Source organism: Argentina silus (genome assembly GCF_951799395.1).
Source record: "Argentina silus genome assembly, chromosome: 3".
NCBI lineage: Eukaryota > Metazoa > Chordata > Actinopteri > Argentiniformes > Argentinidae > Argentina > Argentina silus.
Window position 1 is genome coordinate 30,700,117 of NC_139657.1, and position 20,526 is coordinate 30,720,642.

The following is a 20,526-nucleotide window of genomic DNA, read 5'->3' on the forward strand; positions in this document are numbered from 1 at the left end:
TCGTCATGAACATGACTTATATCAGGCTAGCTCATTTTTTCTTTGTTCATTTTAAGTGTAGAAACAATATTTCGTTTGTGAACATTTTTTTCTGCCGTTTTGACAACAGGCTCATGACTAAAGAACACACGGCTGTCTGCTGATTGACGCTTGACTGTAGATTTTCGCTTTGTGTCAAAAGAACTTCATAACGCACACTTTTTCAAAGTAGGTGAATTAATCAGATCTGTTTGAAACATTGCATTTTATCCATGCACGACGACTGCTTTGATACTCGCAGCACAGTTGCCCCATATAAATTGCCCATGAGCGCGGAGCTTGTCTTTGTCACTGTAGCAACTTTGCTCCATCAGCGGGAGAAGGCGGTTCGACGCCCCTGTAAGCACATGTTTCTCTAATTCCTTTGTTTCAGGCAAGCCACTGTGACGTCAGACGCCTTTACGCATACAGCTTTGCGATGCTTAGACAGTAATAACATAATTCATGTTTACATTTCTTTAATTTTCGACGCATTGTCGTTATTCGTGACGCATCAATGACCAATTGATTATATGGCAATGCAATGAAAAAAGCGTGTGGAAAACAGTGTTAATGACAGATTTGAGAAGCACATTTCTTCAATGTTGTCCGCATGGCATTCCTGTGCAGGTGACAATGGTAATTTTTCAAAACGACAAGGATATTTAAACACATGATTATTTGTTTGCTGTGCTCTATGGCCTCTGCTACAGACCTCATCGAAATGACACTTAGATATCTTAGGGTGTACATATCAAGTTTTCCCCAATGGTCTAGCGGATAGGCATCTACCTTGTAACGCAGGGCGGCCCGGGTTCGATTCCCGTCATGGCAAATGTTTTTTGTAGAAAAATAAAATGAGTCCCAACGTGTGCAACAGAACAGTTCGAAATCTCGTTACATTTGCATCGTCATGAACATGACTTATATCAGGCTAGCTCATTTTTTCTTTGTTCATTTTAAGTGTAGAAACAATATTTCGTTTGTGAACATTTTTTTCTGCCGTTTTGACAACAGGCTCATTACTAAAGAACACACGGCTGTCTGCTGATTGACGCTTGACTGTAGATTTTCGCTTTGTGTCAAAAGAAGTCCCTAACGCACACTTTTTCAAAGTAGGTGAATTCATCAGATCTGTTTGAAACATTGCATTTTATCCATGCACGACGACTACTTAGATACTCGCAGCACAGTTGCCTCATATAAATTGCCCATGAGCGCGGAGCTTGTCTTTGTCACTGTAGCAACTTTGCTCCATCAGCGGGAGAAGGCGGTTCGACGCCCCTTTAAGCACATGTTTCTCTAATTCCTTTGTTTCAGGCAAGCCACTGTGACGTCAGACGCCTTTACGCATACAGCTTTGCGATGCTTAGACAGTAATAACATAATTCATGTTTACATTTCTTTAATTTTCGACGCATTGTCGTTATTCGTGACGCATCAATGACCAATTGATTATATGGCAATGCAATGAAAAAAGCGTGTGGAAAACAGTGTTAATGACAGATTTGAGAAGCACTTTTCTTCAATGTTGGCCGCATGGCATTCCTGTGCAGGTGACAATGGTAATTTTTCAAAACGACAAGGATATTTAAACACATGATTATTTGTTTGCTGTGCTCTATGGCCTCTGCTACAGACCTCATCGAAATGACACTTAGATATCTTAGGGTGTACATATCAAGTCTTCCCAAATGGTCTAGCGGATAGGAATCTGCCTTGTCACGCAGGGCGGCCCGGGTTCGATTCCCGTCATGGCAAATGTTTTTTGTAGAAAAATAAAATGAGTCCCAACGTGTGCAACAGAACAGTTCGAAATCTCGTTACATTTGCATCGTCATGAACATGACTTATATCAGGCTAGCAAATTTTTTCTTTGTTCATTTTAAGTGTAGAAACAATATTTCGTTTGTGAACATTTTTTTCTGCCGTTTTGACAACAGGCTCATGACTAAAGAACACACGGCTGTCTGCTGATTGACGCTTGACTGTAGATTTTCGCTTTGTGTCAAAAGAACTTCATAACGCACACTTTTTCAAAGTAGGTGAATTAATCAGATCTGTTTGAAACATTGCATTTTATCCATGCACGACGACTGCTTTGATACTCGCAGCACAGTTGCCCCATATAAATTGCCCATGAGCGCGGAGCTTGTCTTTGTCACTGTAGCAACTTTGCTCCATCAGCGGGAGAAGGCGGTTCGACGCCCCTGTAAGCACATGTTTCTCTAATTCCTTTGTTTCAGGCAAGCCACTGTGACGTCAGACGCCTTTACGCATACAGCTTTGCGATGCTTAGACAGTAATAACATAATTCATGTTTACATTTCTTTAATTTTCGACGCATTGTCGTTATTCGTGACGCATCAATGACCAATTGATTATATGGCAATGCAATGAAAAAAGCGTGTGGAAAACAGTGTTAATGACAGATTTGAGAAGCACATTTCTTCAATGTTGGCCGCATGGCATTCCTGTGCAGGTGACAATGGTAATTTTTCAAAACGACAAGGATATTTAAACACATGATTATTTGTTTGCTGTGCTCTATGGCCTCTGCTACAGACCTCATCGAAATGACACTTAGATATCTTAGGGTGTACATATCAAGTCTTCCCAAATGGTCTAGCGGATAGGAATCTGCCTTGTCACGCAGGGCGGCCCGGGTTCGATTCCCGTCATGGCAAATGTTTTTTGTAGAAAAATAAAATGAGTCCCAACGTGTGCAACAGAACAGTTCGAAATCTCGTTACATTTGCATCGTCATGAACATGACTTATATCAGGCTAGCTAATTTTTTCTTTGTTCATTTTAAGTGTAGAAACAATATTTCGTTTGTGAACATTTTTTTCTGCCGTTTTGACAACAGGCTCATTACTAAAGAACACACGGCTGTCTGCTGTTTGACGGTTGACTGTAGATTTTCGCTTTGTGTCAAAAGAACTCCCTAACGCACACTTTTTCAAAGTAGGTGAATTCATCAGATCTGTTTGAAACATTGCATTTTATCCATGCACGACGACTACTTAGATACTCGCAGCACAGTTGCCTCATATAAATTGCCCATGAGCGCGGAGCTTGTCTTTGTCACTGTAGCAACTTTGCTCCATCAGCGGGAGAAGGCGCTTCGACGCCCCTGTAAGCACATGTTTCTCTGATTCCTTTGTTTCAGGCAAGCCACTGTGACGTCAGACGCCTTTACGCATACAGCTTTGCGATGCTTAGACAGTAATAACATAATTCATGTTTACATTTCTTTAATTTTCGACGCATTGTCGTTATTCGTGACGCATCAATGACCAATTGATTATATGGCAATGCAATGAAAAAAGCGTGTGGAAAACAGTGTTAATGACAGATTTGAGAAGCACATTTCTTCAATGTTGGCCGCATGGCATTCCTGTGCAGGTGACAATGGTAATTTTTCAAAACGACAAGGATATTTAAACACATGATTATTTGTTTGCTGTGCTCTATGGCCTCTGCTACAGACCTCATCGAAATGACACTTAGATATCTTAGGGTGTACATATCAAGTTTTCCCAAATGGTCTAGCGGATAGGCATCTACCTTGTAACGCAGGGCGGCCCGGGTTCGATTCCCGTCATGGCAAATGTTTTTTGTAGAAAAATAAAATGAGTCCCAACGTGTGCAACAGAACAGTTCGAAATCTCGTTACATTTGCATCGTCATGAACATGACTTATATCAGGCTAGCTCATTTTTTCTTTGTTCATTTTAAGTGTAGAAACAATATTTCGTTTGTAACCATTTTTTTCTGCCGTTTTGACAACAGGCTCATGACTAAAGAACACACGGCTGTCTGCTGATTGACGCTTGACTGTAGATTTTCGCTTTGTGTCAAAAGAACTTCCTAACGCACACTTTTTCAAAGTAGGTGAATTCATCAGATCTGTTTGAAACATTGCATTTTATCCATGCACGACGACTACTTAGATACTCGCAGCACAGTTGCCTCATATAAATTGCCCATGAGCGCGGAGCTTGTCTTTGTCACTGTAGCAACTTTGCTCCATCAGCGGGAGAAGGCGGTTCGACGCCCCTGTAAGCACATGTTTCTCTAATTCCTTTGTTTCAGGCAAGCCACTGTGACGTCAGACGCCTTTACGCATACAGCTTTGCGATGCTTAGACAGTAATAACATAATTCATGTTTACATTTCTTTAATTTTCGACGCATTGTCGTTATTCGTGACGCATCAATGACCAATTGATTATATGGCAATGCAATGAAAAAAGCGTGTGGAAAACAGTGTTAATGACAGATTTGAGAAGCACATTTCTTCAATGTTGTCCGCATGGCATTCCTGTGCAGGTGACAATGGTAATTTTTCAAAACGACAAGGATATTTAAACACATGATTATTTGTTTGCTGTGCTCTATGGCCTCTGCTACAGACCTCATCGAAATGACACTTAGATATCTTAGGGTGTACATATCAAGTTTTCCCAAATGGTCTAGCGGATAGGCATCTACCTTGTAACGCAGGGCGGCCCGGGTTCGATTCCCGTCATGGCAAATGTTTTTTGTAGAAAAATAAAATGAGTCCCAACGTGTGCAACAGAACAGTTCGAAATCTCGTTACATTTGCATCGTCATGAACATGACTTATATCAGGCTAGCTCATTTTTTCTTTGTTCATTTTAAGTGTAGAAACAATATTTCGTTTGTGAACATTTTTTTCTGCCGTTTTGACAACAGGCTCATTACTAAAGAACACACGGCTGTCTGCTGATTGACGCTTGACTGTAGATTTTCGCTTTGTGTCAAAAGAAGTCCCTAACGCACACTTTTTCAAAGTAGGTGAATTCATCAGATCTGTTTGAAACATTGCATTTTATCCATGCACGACGACTACTTAGATACTCGCAGCACAGTTGCCTCATATAAATTGCCCATGAGGGCGGAGCTTGTCTTTGTCACTGTAGCAACTTTGCTCCATCAGCGGGAGAAGGCGGTTCGACGCCCCTGTAAGCACATGTTTCTCTAATTCCTTTGTTTCAGGCAAGCCACTGTGACGTCAGACGCCTTTACGCATACAGCTTTGCGATGCTTAGACAGTAATAACATAATTCATGTTTACATTTCTTTAATTTTCGACGCATTGTCGTTATTCGTGACGCATCAATGACCAATTGATTATATGGCAATGCAATGAAAAAAGCGTGTGGAAAACAGTGTTAATGACAGATTTGAGAAGCACATTTCTTCAATGTTGGCCGCATGGCATTCCTGTGCAGGTGACAATGGTAATTTTTCAAAACGACAAGGATATTTAAACACATGATTATTTGTTTGCTGTGCTCTATGGCCTCTGCTACAGACCTCATCGAAATGACACTTAGATATCTTAGGGTGTACATATCAAGTCTTCCCAAATGGTCTAGCGGATAGGAATCTGCCTTATCACGCAGGGCGGCCCGGGTTCGATTCCCGTCATGGCAAATGATTTTTGTAGAAAAATAAAATGAGTCCCAACGTGTGCAACAGAACAGTTCGAAATCTCGTTACATTTGCATCGTCATGAACATGACTTATATCAGGCTAGCTCATTTTTTCTTTGTTCATTTTAAGTGTAGAAACAATATTTCGTTTGTGAACATTTTTTTCTGCCGTTTTGACAACAGGCTCATGACTAAAGAACACACGGCTGTCTGCTGATTGACGCTTGACTGTAGATTTTCGCTTTGTGTCAAAAGAACTCCCTAACGCACACTTTTTCAAAGTAGGTGAATTCATCAGATCTGTTTGAAACATTGCATTTTATCCATGCACGACGACTGCTTAGATACTCGCAGCACAGTTGCCCCATATACATTGCCCATGAGCGCGGAGCTTGTCTTTGTCACTGTAGCAACTTTGCTCCATCAGCGGGAGAAGGCGCTTCGACGCCCCTGTAAGCACATGTTTCTCTGATTCCTTTGTTTCAGGCAAGCCACTGTGACGTCAGACGCCTTTACGCATACAGCTTTGCGATGCTTAGACAGTAATAACATAATTCATGTTTACATTTCTTTAATTTTCGACGCATTGTCGTTATTCGTGACGCATCAATGACCAATTGATTATATGGCAATGCAATGAAAAAAGCGTGTGGAAAACAGTGTTAATGACAGATTTGAGAAGCACATTTCTTCAATGTTGGCCGCATGGCATTCCTGTGCAGGTGACAATGGTAATTTTTCAAAACGACAAGGATATTTAAACACATGATTATTTGTTTGCTGTGCTCTATGGCCTCTGCTACAGACCTCATCGAAATGACACTTAGATATCTTAGGGTGTACATATCAAGTTTTCCCAAATGGTCTAGCGGATAGGCATCTACCTTGTAACGCAGGGCGGCCCGGGTTCGATTCCCGTCATGGCAAATGTTTTTTGTAGAAAAATAAAATGAGTCCCAACGTGTGCAACAGAACAGTTCGAAATCTCGTTACATTTGCATCGTCATGAACATGACTTATATCAGGCTAGCTCATTTTTTCTTTGTTCATTTTAAGTGTAGAAACAATATTTCGTTTGTAACCATTTTTTTCTGCCGTTTTGACAACAGGCTCATGACTAAAGAACACACGGCTGTCTGCTGATTGACGCTTGACTGTAGATTTTCGCTTTGTGTCAAAAGAACTTCCTAACGCACACTTTTTCAAAGTTGGTGAATTCATCAGATCTGTTTGAAACATTGCATTTTATCCATGCACCACGACTACTTAGACTACTTAGATACTCGCAGCACAGTTGCCTCATATAAATTGCCCATGAGCGCGGAGCTTGTCTTTGTCACTGTAGCAACTTTGCTCCATCAGCGGGAGAAGGCGGTTCGACGCCCCTGTAAGCACATGTTTCTCTAATTCCTTTGTTTCAGGCAAGCCACTGTGACGTCAGACGCCTTTACGCATACAGCTTTGCGATGCTTACACAGTAATAACATAATTCATGTTTACATTTCTTTAATTTTCGACGCATTGTCGTTATTCGTGACGCATCAATGACCAATTGATTATATGGCAATGCAATGAAAAAAGCGTGTGGAAAACAGTGTTAATGACAGATTTGAGAAGCACATTTCTTCAATGTTGGCCGCATGGCATTCCTGTGCAGGTGACAATGGTAATTTTTCAAAACGACAAGGATATTTAAACACATGATTATTTGTTTGCTGTGCTCTATGGCCTCTGCTACAGACCTCATCGAAATGACACTTAGATATCTTAGGGTGTACATATCAAGTTTTCCCAAATGGTCTAGCGGATAGGCATCTACCTTGTAACGCAGGGCGGCCCGGGTTCGATTCCCGTCATGGCAAATGTTTTTTGTAGAAAAATAAAATGAGTCCCAACGTGTGCAACAGAACAGTTCGAAATCTCGTTACATTTGCATCGTTATGAACATGACTTATATCAGGCTAGCTCATTTTTTCTTTGTTCATTTTAAGTGTAGAAACAATATTTCGTTTGTAACCATTTTTTTCTGCCGTTTTGACAACAGGCTCATGACTAAAGAACACACGGCTGTCTGCTGATTGACGCTTGACTGTAGATTTTCGCTTTGTGTCAAAAGAACTTCCTAACGCACACTTTTTCAAAGTTGGTGAATTCATCAGATCTGTTTGAAACATTGCATTTTATCCATGCACCACGACTACTTAGACTACTTAGATACTCGCAGCACAGTTGCCTCATATAAATTGCCCATGAGCGCGGAGCTTGTCTTTGTCACTGTAGCAACTTTGCTCCATCAGCGGGAGAAGGCGGTTCGACGCCCCTGTAAGCACATGTTTCTCTAATTCCTTTGTTTCAGGCAAGCCACTGTGACGTCAGACGCCTTTACGCATACAGCTTTGCGATGCTTACACAGTAATAACATAATTCATGTTTACATTTCTTTAATTTTCGACGCATTGTCGTTATTCGTGACGCATCAATGACCAATTGATTATATGGCAATGCAATGAAAAAAGCGTGTGGAAAACAGTGTTAATGACAGATTTGAGAAGCACATTTCTTCAATGTTGGCCGCATGGCATTCCTGTGCAGGTGACAATGGTAATTTTTCAAAACGACAAGGATATTTAAACACATGATTATTTGTTTGCTGTGCTCTATGGCCTCTGCTACAGACCTCATCGAAATGACACTTAGATATCTTAGGGTGTACATATCAAGTTTTCCCAAATGGTCTAGCGGATAGGCATCTACCTTGTAACGCAGGGCGGCCCGGGTTCGATTCCCGTCATGGCAAATGTTTTTTGTAGAAAAATAAAATGAGTCCCAACGTGTGCAACAGAACAGTTCGAAATCTCGTTACATTTGCATCGTCATGAACATGACTTATATCAGGCTAGCTCATTTTTTCTTTGTTCATTTTAAGTGTAGAAACAATATTTCGTTTGTGAACATTTTTTTCTGCCGTTTTGACAACAGGCTCATTACTAAAGAACACACGGCTGTCTGCTGATTGACGCTTGACTGTAGATTTTCGCTTTGTGTCAAAAGAACTTCATAACGCACACTTTTTCAAAGTAGGTGAATTCATCAGATCTGTTTGAAACATTGCATTTTATCCATGCACGACGACTGCTTTGATACTCGCAGCACAGTTGCCCCATATAAATTGCCCATGAGCGCGGAGCTTGTCTTTGTCACTGTAGCAACTTTGCTCCATCAGCGGGAGAAGGCGGTTCGACGCCCCTGTAAGCACATGTTTCTCTAATTCCTTTGTTTCAGGCAAGCCACTGTGACGTCAGACGCCTTTACGCATACAGCTTTGCGATGCTTAGACAGTAATAACATAATTCATGTTTACATTTCTTTAATTTTCGACGCATTGTCGTTATTCGTGACGCATCAATGACCAATTGATTATATGGCAATGCAATGAAAAAAGCGTGTGGAAAACAGTGTTAATGACAGATTTGAGAAGCACATTTCTTCAATGTTGGCCGCATGGCATTCCTGTGCAGGTGACAATGGTAATTTTTCAAAACGACAAGGATATTTAAACACATGATTATTTGTTTGCTGTGCTCTATGGCCTCTGCTACAGACCTCATCGAAATGACACTTAGATATCTTAGGGTGTACATATCAAGTCTTCCCAAATGGTCTAGCGGATAGGAATCTGCCTTGTCACGCAGGGCGGCCCGGGTTCGATTCCCGTCATGGCAAATGTTTTTTGTAGAAAAATAAAATGAGTCCCAACGTGTGCAACAGAACAGTTCGAAATCTCGTTACATTTGCATCGTCATGAACATGACTTATATCAGGCTAGCTAATTTTTTCTTTGTTCATTTTAAGTGTAGAAACAATATTTCGTTTGTGAACATTTTTTTCTGCCGTTTTGACAACAGGCTCATTACTAAAGAACACACGGCTGTCTGCTGTTTGACGGTTGACTGTAGATTTTCGCTTTGTGTCAAAAGAACTCCCTAACGCACACTTTTTCAAAGTAGGTGAATTCATCAGATCTGTTTGAAACATTGCATTTTATCCATGCACGACGACTACTTAGATACTCGCAGCACAGTTGCCTCATATAAATTGCCCATGAGCGCGGAGCTTGTCTTTGTCACTGTAGCAACTTTGCTCCATCAGCGGGAGAAGGCGCTTCGACGCCCCTGTAAGCACATGTTTCTCTGATTCCTTTGTTTCAGGCAAGCCACTGTGACGTCAGACGCCTTTACGCATACAGCTTTGCGATGCTTAGACAGTAATAACATAATTCATGTTTACATTTCTTTAATTTTCGACGCATTGTCGTTATTCGTGACGCATCAATGACCAATTGATTATATGGCAATGCAATGAAAAAAGCGTGTGGAAAACAGTGTTAATGACAGATTTGAGAAGCACATTTCTTCAATGTTGGCCGCATGGCATTCCTGTGCAGGTGACAATGGTAATTTTTCAAAACGACAAGGATATTTAAACACATGATTATTTGTTTGCTGTGCTCTATGGCCTCTGCTACAGACCTCATCGAAATGACACTTAGATATCTTAGGGTGTACATATCAAGTCTTCCCAAATGGTCTAGCGGATAGGAATCTGCCTTATCACGCAGGGCGGCCCGGGTTCGATTCCCGTCATGGTAAATGATTTTTGTAGAAAAATAAAATGAGTCCCAACGTGTGCAACAGAACAGTTCGAAATCTCGTTACATTTGCATCGTCATGAACATGACTTATATCAGGCTAGCTCATTTTTTCTTTGTTCATTTTAAGTGTAGAAACAATATTTCGTTTGTGAACATTTTTTTCTGCCGTTTTGACAACAGGCTCATGACTAAAGAACACACGGCTGTCTGCTGATTGACGCTTGACTGTAGATTTTCGCTTTGTGTCAAAAGAACTCCCTAACGCACACTTTTTCAAAGTAGGTGAATTCATCAGATCTGTTTGAAACATTGCATTTTATCCATGCACGACGACTGCTTAGATACTCGCAGCACAGTTGCCCCATATACATTGCCCATGAGCGCGGAGCTTGTCTTTGTCACTGTAGCAACTTTGCTCCATCAGCGGGAGAAGGCGCTTCGACGCCCCTGTAAGCACATGTTTCTCTGATTCCTTTGTTTCAGGCAAGCCACTGTGACGTCAGACGCCTTTACGCATACAGCTTTGCGATGCTTAGACAGTAATAACATAATTCATGTTTACATTTCTTTAATTTTCGACGCATTGTCGTTATTCGTGACGCATCAATGACCAATTGATTATATGGCAATGCAATGAAAAAAGCGTGTGGAAAACAGTGTTAATGACAGATTTGAGAAGCACATTTCTTCAATGTTGGCCGCATGGCATTCCTGTGCAGGTGACAATGGTAATTTTTCAAAACGACAAGGATATTTAAACACATGATTATTTGTTTGCTGTGCTCTATGGCCTCTGCTACAGACCTCATCGAAATGACACTTAGATATCTTAGGGTGTACATATCAAGTTTTCCCAAATGGTCTAGCGGATAGGCATCTACCTTGTAACGCAGGGCGGCCCGGGTTCGATTCCCGTCATGGCAAATGTTTTTTGTAGAAAAATAAAATGAGTCCCAACGTGTGCAACAGAACAGTTCGAAATCTCGTTACATTTGCATCGTCATGAACATGACTTATATCAGGCTAGCTCATTTTTTCTTTGTTCATTTTAAGTGTAGAAACAATATTTCGTTTGTAACCATTTTTTTCTGCCGTTTTGACAACAGGCTCATGACTAAAGAACACACGGCTGTCTGCTGATTGACGCTTGACTGTAGATTTTCGCTTTGTGTCAAAAGAACTTCCTAACGCACACTTTTTCAAAGTTGGTGAATTCATCAGATCTGTTTGAAACATTGCATTTTATCCATGCACCACGACTACTTAGATACTCGCAGCACAGTTGCCTCATATAAATTGCCCATGAGCGCGGAGCTTGTCTTTGTCACTGTAGCAACTTTGCTCCATCAGCGGGAGAAGGCGGTTCGACGCCCCTGTAAGCACATGTTTCTCTAATTCCTTTGTTTCAGGCAAGCCACTGTGACGTCAGACGCCTTTACGCATACAGCTTTGCGATGCTTACACAGTAATAACATAATTCATGTTTACATTTCTTTAATTTTCGACGCATTGTCGTTATTCGTGACGCATCAATGACCAATTGATTATATGGCAATGCAATGAAAAAAGCGTGTGGAAAACAGTGTTAATGACAGATTTGAGAAGCACATTTCTTCAATGTTGGCCGCATGGCATTCCTGTGCAGGTGACAATGGTAATTTTTCAAAACGACAAGGATATTTAAACACATGATTATTTGTTTGCTGTGCTCTATGGCCTCTGCTACAGACCTCATCGAAATGACACTTAGATATCTTAGGGTGTACATATCAAGTTTTCCCAAATGGTCTAGCGGATAGGCATCTACCTTGTAACGCAGGGCGGCCCGGGTTCGATTCCCGTCATGGCAAATGTTTTTTGTAGAAAAATAAAATGAGTCCCAACGTGTGCAACAGAACAGTTCGAAATCTCGTTACATTTGCATCGTCATGAACATGACTTATATCAGGCTAGCTCATTTTTTCTTTGTTCATTTTAAGTGTAGAAACAATATTTCGTTTGTGAACATTTTTTTCTGCCGTTTTGACAACAGGCTCATTACTAAAGAACACACGGCTGTCTGCTGATTGACGCTTGACTGTAGATTTTCGCTTTGTGTCAAAAGAACTTCCTAACGCACACTTTTTCAAAGTAGGTGAATTCATCAGATCTGTTTGAAACATTGCATTTTATCCATGCACGACGACTACTTAGATACTCGCAGCACAGTTGCCTCATATAAATTGCCCATGAGCGCGGAGCTTGTCTTTGTCACTGTAGCAACTTTGCTCCATCAGCGGGAGAAGGCGGTTCGACGCCCCTGTAAGCACATGTTTCTCTAATTCCTTTGTTTCAGGCAAGCCACTGTGACGTCAGACGCCTTTACGCATACAGCTTTGCGATGCTTAGACAGTAATAACATAATTCATGTTTACATTTCTTTAATTTTCGACGCATTGTCGTTATTCGTGACGCATCAATGACCAATTGATTATATGGCAATGCAATGAAAAAAGCGTGTGGAAAACAGTGTTAATGACAGATTTGAGAAGCACATTTCTTCAATGTTGTCCGCATGGCATTCCTGTGCAGGTGACAATGGTAATTTTTCAAAACGACAAGGATATTTAAACACATGATTATTTGTTTGCTGTGCTCTATGGCCTCTGCTACAGACCTCATCGAAATGACACTTAGATATCTTAGGGTGTACATATCAAGTTTTCCCAAATGGTCTAGCGGATAGGCATCTACCTTGTAACGCAGGGCGGCCCGGGTTCGATTCCCGTCATGGCAAATGTTTTTTGTAGAAAAATAAAATGAGTCCCAACGTGTGCAACAGAACAGTTCGAAATCTCGTTACATTTGCATCGTCATGAACATGACTTATATCAGGCTAGCTCATTTTTTCTTTGTTCATTTTAAGTGTAGAAACAATATTTCGTTTGTGAACATTTTTTTCTGCCGTTTTGACAACAGGCTCATTACTAAAGAACACACGGCTGTCTGCTGATTGACGCTTGACTGTAGATTTTCGCTTTGTGTCAAAAGAAGTCCCTAACGCACACTTTTTCAAAGTAGGTGAATTCATCAGATCTGTTTGAAACATTGCATTTTATCCATGCACGACGACTACTTAGATACTCGCAGCACAGTTGCCTCATATAAATTGCCCATGAGGGCGGAGCTTGTCTTTGTCACTGTAGCAACTTTGCTCCATCAGCGGGAGAAGGCGGTTCGACGCCCCTGTAAGCACATGTTTCTCTAATTCCTTTGTTTCAGGCAAGCCACTGTGACGTCAGACGCCTTTACGCATACAGCTTTGCGATGCTTAGACAGTAATAACATAATTCATGTTTACATTTCTTTAATTTTCGACGCATTGTCGTTATTCGTGACGCATCAATGACCAATTGATTATATGGCAATGCAATGAAAAAAGCGTGTGGAAAACAGTGTTAATGACAGATTTGAGAAGCACTTTTCTTCAATGTTGGCCGCATGGCATTCCTGTGCAGGTGACAATGGTAATTTTTCAAAACGACAAGGATATTTAAACACATGATTATTTGTTTGCTGTGTTCTATGGCCTCTGCTACAGACCTCATCGAAATGACACTTAGATATCTTAGGGTGTACATATCAAGTCTTCCCAAATGGTCTAGCGGATAGGAATCTGCCTTGTCACGCAGGGCGGCCCGGGTTCGATTCCCGTCATGGCAAATGTTTTTTGTAGAAAAATAAAATGAGTCCCAACGTGTGCAACAGAACAGTTCGAAATCTCGTTACATTTGCATCGTCATGAACATGACTTCTATCAGGCTAGCTAATTTTTTCTTTGTTCATTTTAAGTGTAGATACAATATTTCGTTTGTGACCATTTTTTCTGCCGTTTTGACAACAGGCTCATGACTAAAGAACACACGGCTGTCTGCTGATTGACGCTTGACTGTAGATTTTCGCTTTGTGTCAAAAGAACTCCCTAACGCACACTTTTTCAAAGGAGGTAAATTCATCAGATCTGTTTGAAACATTGCATTTTATCCATGCACGACGACTACTTAGATACTCGCAGCACAGTTGCCTCATATAAATTGCCCATGAGCGCGGAGCTTGTCTTTGTCACTGTAGCAACTTTGCTCCATCAGCGGGAGAAGGCGGTTCGACGCCCCTGTAAGCACATGTTTCTCTAATTCCTTTGTTTCAGGCAAGCCACTGTGACGTCAGACGCCTTTACGCATACAGCTTTGCGATGCTTAGACAGTAATAACATAATTCATGTTTACATTTCTTTAATTTTCGACGCATTGTCGTTATTCGTGACGCATCAATGACCAATTGATTATATGGCAATGCAATGAAAAAAGCGTGTGGAAAACTGTGTTAATGACAGATTTGAGAAGCACATTTCTTCAATGTTGGCCGCATGGCATTCCTGTGCAGGTGACAATGGTAATTTTTCAAAACGACAAGGATATTTAAACACATGATTATTTGTTTGCTGTGCTCTATGGCCTCTGCTACAGACCTCATCGAAATGACACTTAGATATCTTAGGGTGTACATATCAAGTCTTCCCAAATGGTCTAGCGGATAGGAATCTGCCTTGTCACGCAGGGAGGCCCGGGTTCGATTCCCGTCATGGCAAATGATTTTTGTAGAAAAATAAAATGAGTCCCAACGTGTGCAACAGAACAGTTCGAAATCTCGTTACATTTGCATCGTCATGAACATGACTTCTATCAGGCTAGCTAATTTTTTCTTTGTTCATTTTAAGTGTAGATACAATATTTCGTTTGTGACCATTTTTTCTGCCGTTTTGACAACAGGCTCATGACTAAAGAACACACGGCTGTCTGCTGATTGACGCTTGACTGTAGATTTTCGCTTTGTGTCAAAAGAACTCCCTAACGCACACTTTTTCAAAGTAGGTAAATTCATCAGATCTGTTTGAAACATTGCATTTTATCCATGCACGACGACTACTTAGATACTCGCAGCACAGTTGCCTCATATAAATTGCCCATGAGCGCGGAGCTTGTCTTTGTCACTGTAGCAACTTTGCTCCATCAGCGGGAGAAGGCGGTTCGACGCCCCTGTAAGCACATGTTTCTCTAATTCCTTTGTTTCAGGCAAGCCACTGTGACGTCAGACGCCTTTACGCATACAGCTTTGCGATGCTTAGACAGTAATAACATAATTCATGTTTACATTTCTTTAATTTTCGACGCATTGTCGTTATTCGTGACGCATCAATGACCAATTGATTATATGGCAATGCAATGAAAAAAGCGTGTGGAAAACAGTGTTAATGACAGATTTGAGAAGCACTTTTCTTCAATGTTGGCCGCATGGCATTCCTGTGCAGGTGACAATGGTAATTTTTCAAAACGACAAGGATATTTAAACACATGATTATTTGTTTGCTGTGCTCTATGGCCTCTGCTACAGACCTCATCGAAATGACACTTAGATATCTTAGGGTGTACATATCAAGTCTTCCCAAATGGTCTAGCGGATATGCATCTACCTTGTAACGCAGGGCGGCCCGTGTTCGATTCCCGTCATGGCAAATTTTTTTGTAGAAAAATAAAATGAGTCCCAACGTGTGCAACAGAACAGTTCGAAATCTCGTTACATTTGCATCGTCATGAACATGACTTATATCAGGCTAGCTAATTTTTTCTTTGTTCATTTTAAGTGTAGAAACAATATTTCGTTTGTGAACATTTTTTTCTGCCGTTTTGACAACAGGCTCATTACTAAAGAACACACGGCTGTCTGCTGATTGACGCTTGACTGTAGATTTTCGCTTTGTGACAAAAGAACTCCCTAACGCACACTTTTTCAAAGTAGGTGAATTCATCAGATCTGTTTGAAACATTGCATTTTATCCATGCACGACGACTACTTAGATACTCGCAGCACAGTTGCCTCATATAAATTGCCCATGAGCGCGGAGCTTGTCTTTGTCACTGTAGCAACTTTGCTCCATCAGCGGGAGAAGGCGGTTCGACGCCCCTGTAAGCACATGTTTCTTTAATTCCTTTGTTTCAGGCAAGCCACTGTGACGTCAGACGCCTTTACGCATACAGCTTTGCGATGCTTAGACAGTAATAACATAATTCATGTTTACATATCTTTAATTTTCGACGCATTGTCGTTATTCGTGACGCATCAATGACCAATTGATTATATGGCAATGCAATGAAAAAAGCGTGTGGAAAACAGTGTTAATGACAGATTTGAGAAGCACTTTTCTTCAATGTTGGCCGCATGGCATTCCTGTGCAGGTGACAATGGTAATTTTTCAAAACGACAAGGATATTTAAACACATGATTATTTGTTTGCTGTGCTCTATGGCCTCTGCTACAGACCTCATCGAAATGACACTTAGATATCTTAGGGTGTACATATCAAGTCTTCCCAAATGGTCTAGCGGATATGCATCTACCTTGTAACGCAGGGCGGCCCGGGTTCGATTCCCGTCATGGCAAATGTTTTTTGTAGAAAAATAAAATGAGTCCCAACGTGTGCAACAGAACAGTTCGAAATCTCGTTACATTTGCATCGTCATGAACATGACTTATATCAGGCTAGCTAATTTTTTCTTTGTTCATTTTAAGTGTAGAAACAATATTTCGTTTGTGAACATTTTTTTCTGCCGTTTTGACAACAGGCTCATTACTAAAGAACACACGGCTGTCTGCTGATTGACGCTTGACTGTAGATTTTCGCTTTGTGACAAAAGAACTCCCTAACGCACACTTTTTCAAAGTAGGTGAATTCATCAGATCTGTTTGAAACATTGCATTTTATCCATGCACGACGACTACTTAGATACTCGCAGCACAGTTGCCTCATATAAATTGCCCATGAGCGCGGAGCTTGTCTTTGTCACTGTAGCAACTTTGCTCCATCAGCGGGAGAAGGCAGTTCGACGCCCCTGTAAGCACATGTTTCTCTAATTCCTTTGTTTCAGGCAAGCCACTGTGACGTCAGACGCCTTTACGCATACAGCTTTGCGATGCTTAGACAGTAATAACATAATTCATGTTTACATTTCTTTAATTTTCGACGCATTGTCGTTATTCGTGACGCATCAATGACCAATTGATTATATGGCAATGCAATGAAAAAAGCGTGTGGAAAACAGTGTTAATGACAGATTTGAGAAGCACATTTCTTCAATGTTGGCCGCATGGCATTCCTGTGCAGGTGACAATGGTAATTTTTCAAAACGACAAGGATATTTAAACACATGATTATTTGTTTTGCTGTGCTCTATGGCCTCTGCTACAGACCTCATCGAAATGACACTTAGATATCTTAGGGTGTACATATCAAGTCTTCCCAAATGGTCTAGCGGATAGGAATCTGCCTTGTCACGCAGGGAGGCCCGGGTTCGATTCCCGTCATGGCAAATGATTTTTGTAGAAAAATAAAATGAGTCCCAACGTGTGCAACAGAACAGTTCGAAATCTCGTTACATTTGCATCGTCATGAACATGACTTATATCAGGCTAGCTCATTTTTTCTTTGTTCATTTCAAGTGTAGAAACAATATTTCGTTTGTGAACATTTTTTTCTGCCGTTTTGACAACAGGCTCATTACTAAAGAACACACGGCTGTCTGCTGATTGACGCTTGACTGTAGATTTTCGCTTTGAGTCAAAAGAACTCCCTAACGCACACTTTTTCAAAGTAGGTGAATTCATCAGATCTGTTTGAAACATTGCATTTTATCCATGCACGACGACTACTTAGATACTCGCAGCACAGTTGCCTCATATAAATTGCCCATGAGCGCGGAGCTTGTCTTTGTCACTGTAGCAACTTTGCTCCATCAGCGGGAGAAGGCGGTTCGACGCCCCTGTAAGCACATGTTTCTCTAATTCCTTTGTTTCAGGCAAGCCACTGTGACGTCAGACGCCTTTACGCATACAGCTTTTAAAGATTCAAAGTGTTTATTATCATATGCACAGCAGAAAACATGTTTCACTGTACAACGAAATTCTTGCTTTGCTGTCCGCAGAATGCCAACCAATGTAAAATATACAATACTAAAGAATATACAATATATACTAAACAAATGTACAAGACAGCAAAATTTAAGGCATAAAATAAAATAGCAGCAATAATAATAATAAAACAGTGCAAATGTAGCAGTGCAATTATGCAAACTGGAAAGTTCAGTTATTGAGGTAGTACGGTTATATTAATCTCCTTTGGGTTGTTTAGGAGTCTGATGGCAGTGGGAAAGAAGGAGTTCTTCAGTCGGGTGGTCCTGCATTTAACACTTCTGTACCTCCGGCCTGAGGGTAGAAGTGTGAACAGTCCGAGCTGGGGGTGGGTGGGGTCCTTGAGGATGGAGGCGGCTCTCCTGTGGACTCTGCGGTGGTAGATGCTCTGCAGAGAGGGCAGTGGAGTCCTGGTGATTTTCTCAGCAGTCTTCACCACTCTCTGCAGGCGTCTGCGGTCCATAGCAGTAGTGCTGCCATACCACACAGTGATACAGCTAGTTAGGATGCTCTCAACAATGCAGCTGTAGAAGTTGCTGAGGATCTTGGGCGACATGCCAAACTTCCTCAGCCTCCTCAGAAAGTACAGCCGCTGTTGGGCCTTCTTAACCAGCTGAGTGGTGTTAAGTGTCCAGGTGAGGTCCTCGCTGATGTGGACGCCCAGGTATTTGAAACTGCTCACCCTCTCTACTTCAAGTTCCCGGATGTACAGTGGCCGATGAGGTCCCCTCTTCTTCCTCATGTCCACTATCATCTCCTTCGTCTTGTCCGTATTGAGGGTGAGGTTGTTGTCCTCGCACCATGTTTGCGATGCTTAGACAGTAATAACATAATTCATGTTTACATTTCTTTAATTTTCGACGCATTGTCGTTATTCGTGACGCATCAATGACCAATTGATTATATGGCAATGCAATGAAAAAAGCGTGTGGAAAACAGTGTTAATGACAGATTTGAGAAGCACATTTCTTCAATGTTGGCCGCATGGCATTCCTGTGCAGGTGACAATGGTAATTTTTCAAAACGACAAGGATATTTAAACACATGATTATTTGTTTGCTGTGCTCTATGGCCTCTGCTACAGACCTCATCGAAATGACACTTAGATATCTTAGGGTGTACATATCAAGTCTTCCCAAATGGTCTAGCGGATAGGAATTTGCCTTGTAACGCAGGGCGGCCCGTGTTCGATTCCCGTCATGGCAATTTTTTTTGTAGAAAAATAAAATGAGTCCCAACGTGTGCAACAGAACAGTTCGAAATCTCGTTACATTTGCATCGTCATGAACATGACTTATATCAGGCTAGCTCATTTTTTCTTTGTTCATTTTAAGTGTAGAAACAATATTTCGTTTGTGAACATTTTTTTCTGCCGTTTTGACAACAGGCTCATGACTAAAGAACACACGGCTGTCTGCTGATTGACGCTTGACTGTAGATTTTCGCTTTGTGTCAAAAGAACTTCATAACGCACACTTTTTCAAAGTAGGTGAATTAATCAGATCTGTTTGAAACATTGCATTTTATCCATGCACGACGACTGCTTTGATACTCGCAGCACAGTTGCCCCATATAAATTGCCCATGAGCGCGGAGCTTGTCTTTGTCACTGTAGCAACTTTGCTCCATCAGCGGGAGAAGGCGGTTCGACGCCCCTGTAAGCACATGTTTCTCTAATTCCTTTGTTTCAGGCAAGCCACTGTGACGTCAGACGCCTTTACGCATACAGCTTTGCGATGCTTAGACAGTAATAACATAATTCATGTTTACATTTCTTTAATTTTCGACGCATTGTCGTTATTCGTGACGCATCAATGACCAATTGATTATATGGCAATGCAATGAAAAAAGCGTGTGGAAAACAGTGTTAATGACAGATTTGAGAAGCACATTTCTTCAATGTTGGCCGCATGGCATTCCTGTGCAGGTGACAATGGTAATTTTTCAAAACGACAAGGATATTTAAACACATGATTATTTGTTTGCTGTGCTCTATGGCCTCTGCTACAGACCTCATCGAAATGACACTTAGATATCTTAGGGTGTACATATCAAGTCTTCCCAAATGGTCTAGCGGATAGGAATCTGCCTTGTCACGCAGGGCGGCCCGGGTTCGATTCCCGTCATGGCAAATGATTTTTGTACAAAAATAAAATGAGTCCCAACGTGTGCAACAGAACAGTTCGAAATCTCGTTACATTTGCATCGTCATGAACATGACTTATATCAGGCTAGCTAATTTTTTCTTTGTTCATTTTAAGTGTAGAAACAATATTTCGTTTGTGAACATTTTTTTCTGCCGTTTTGACAACAGGCTCATTACTAAAGAACACACGGCTGTCTGCTGATTGACGCTTGACTGTAGATTTTCGCTTTGTGTCAAAAGAACTTCC

The 20,526-nt window shown here is 41.2% G+C and overlaps 1 pseudogene across 1 annotated transcript in view; it reads right to left on the minus strand.

Annotated features, from left to right (window-relative positions):
* Nucleotides 1-20,526, minus strand: part of LOC310802302 (cytochrome P450 3A27-like) — a 191,684-nt pseudogene that overhangs the window by 118,395 nt on the left and 52,763 nt on the right. The window lies entirely within an intron of this gene.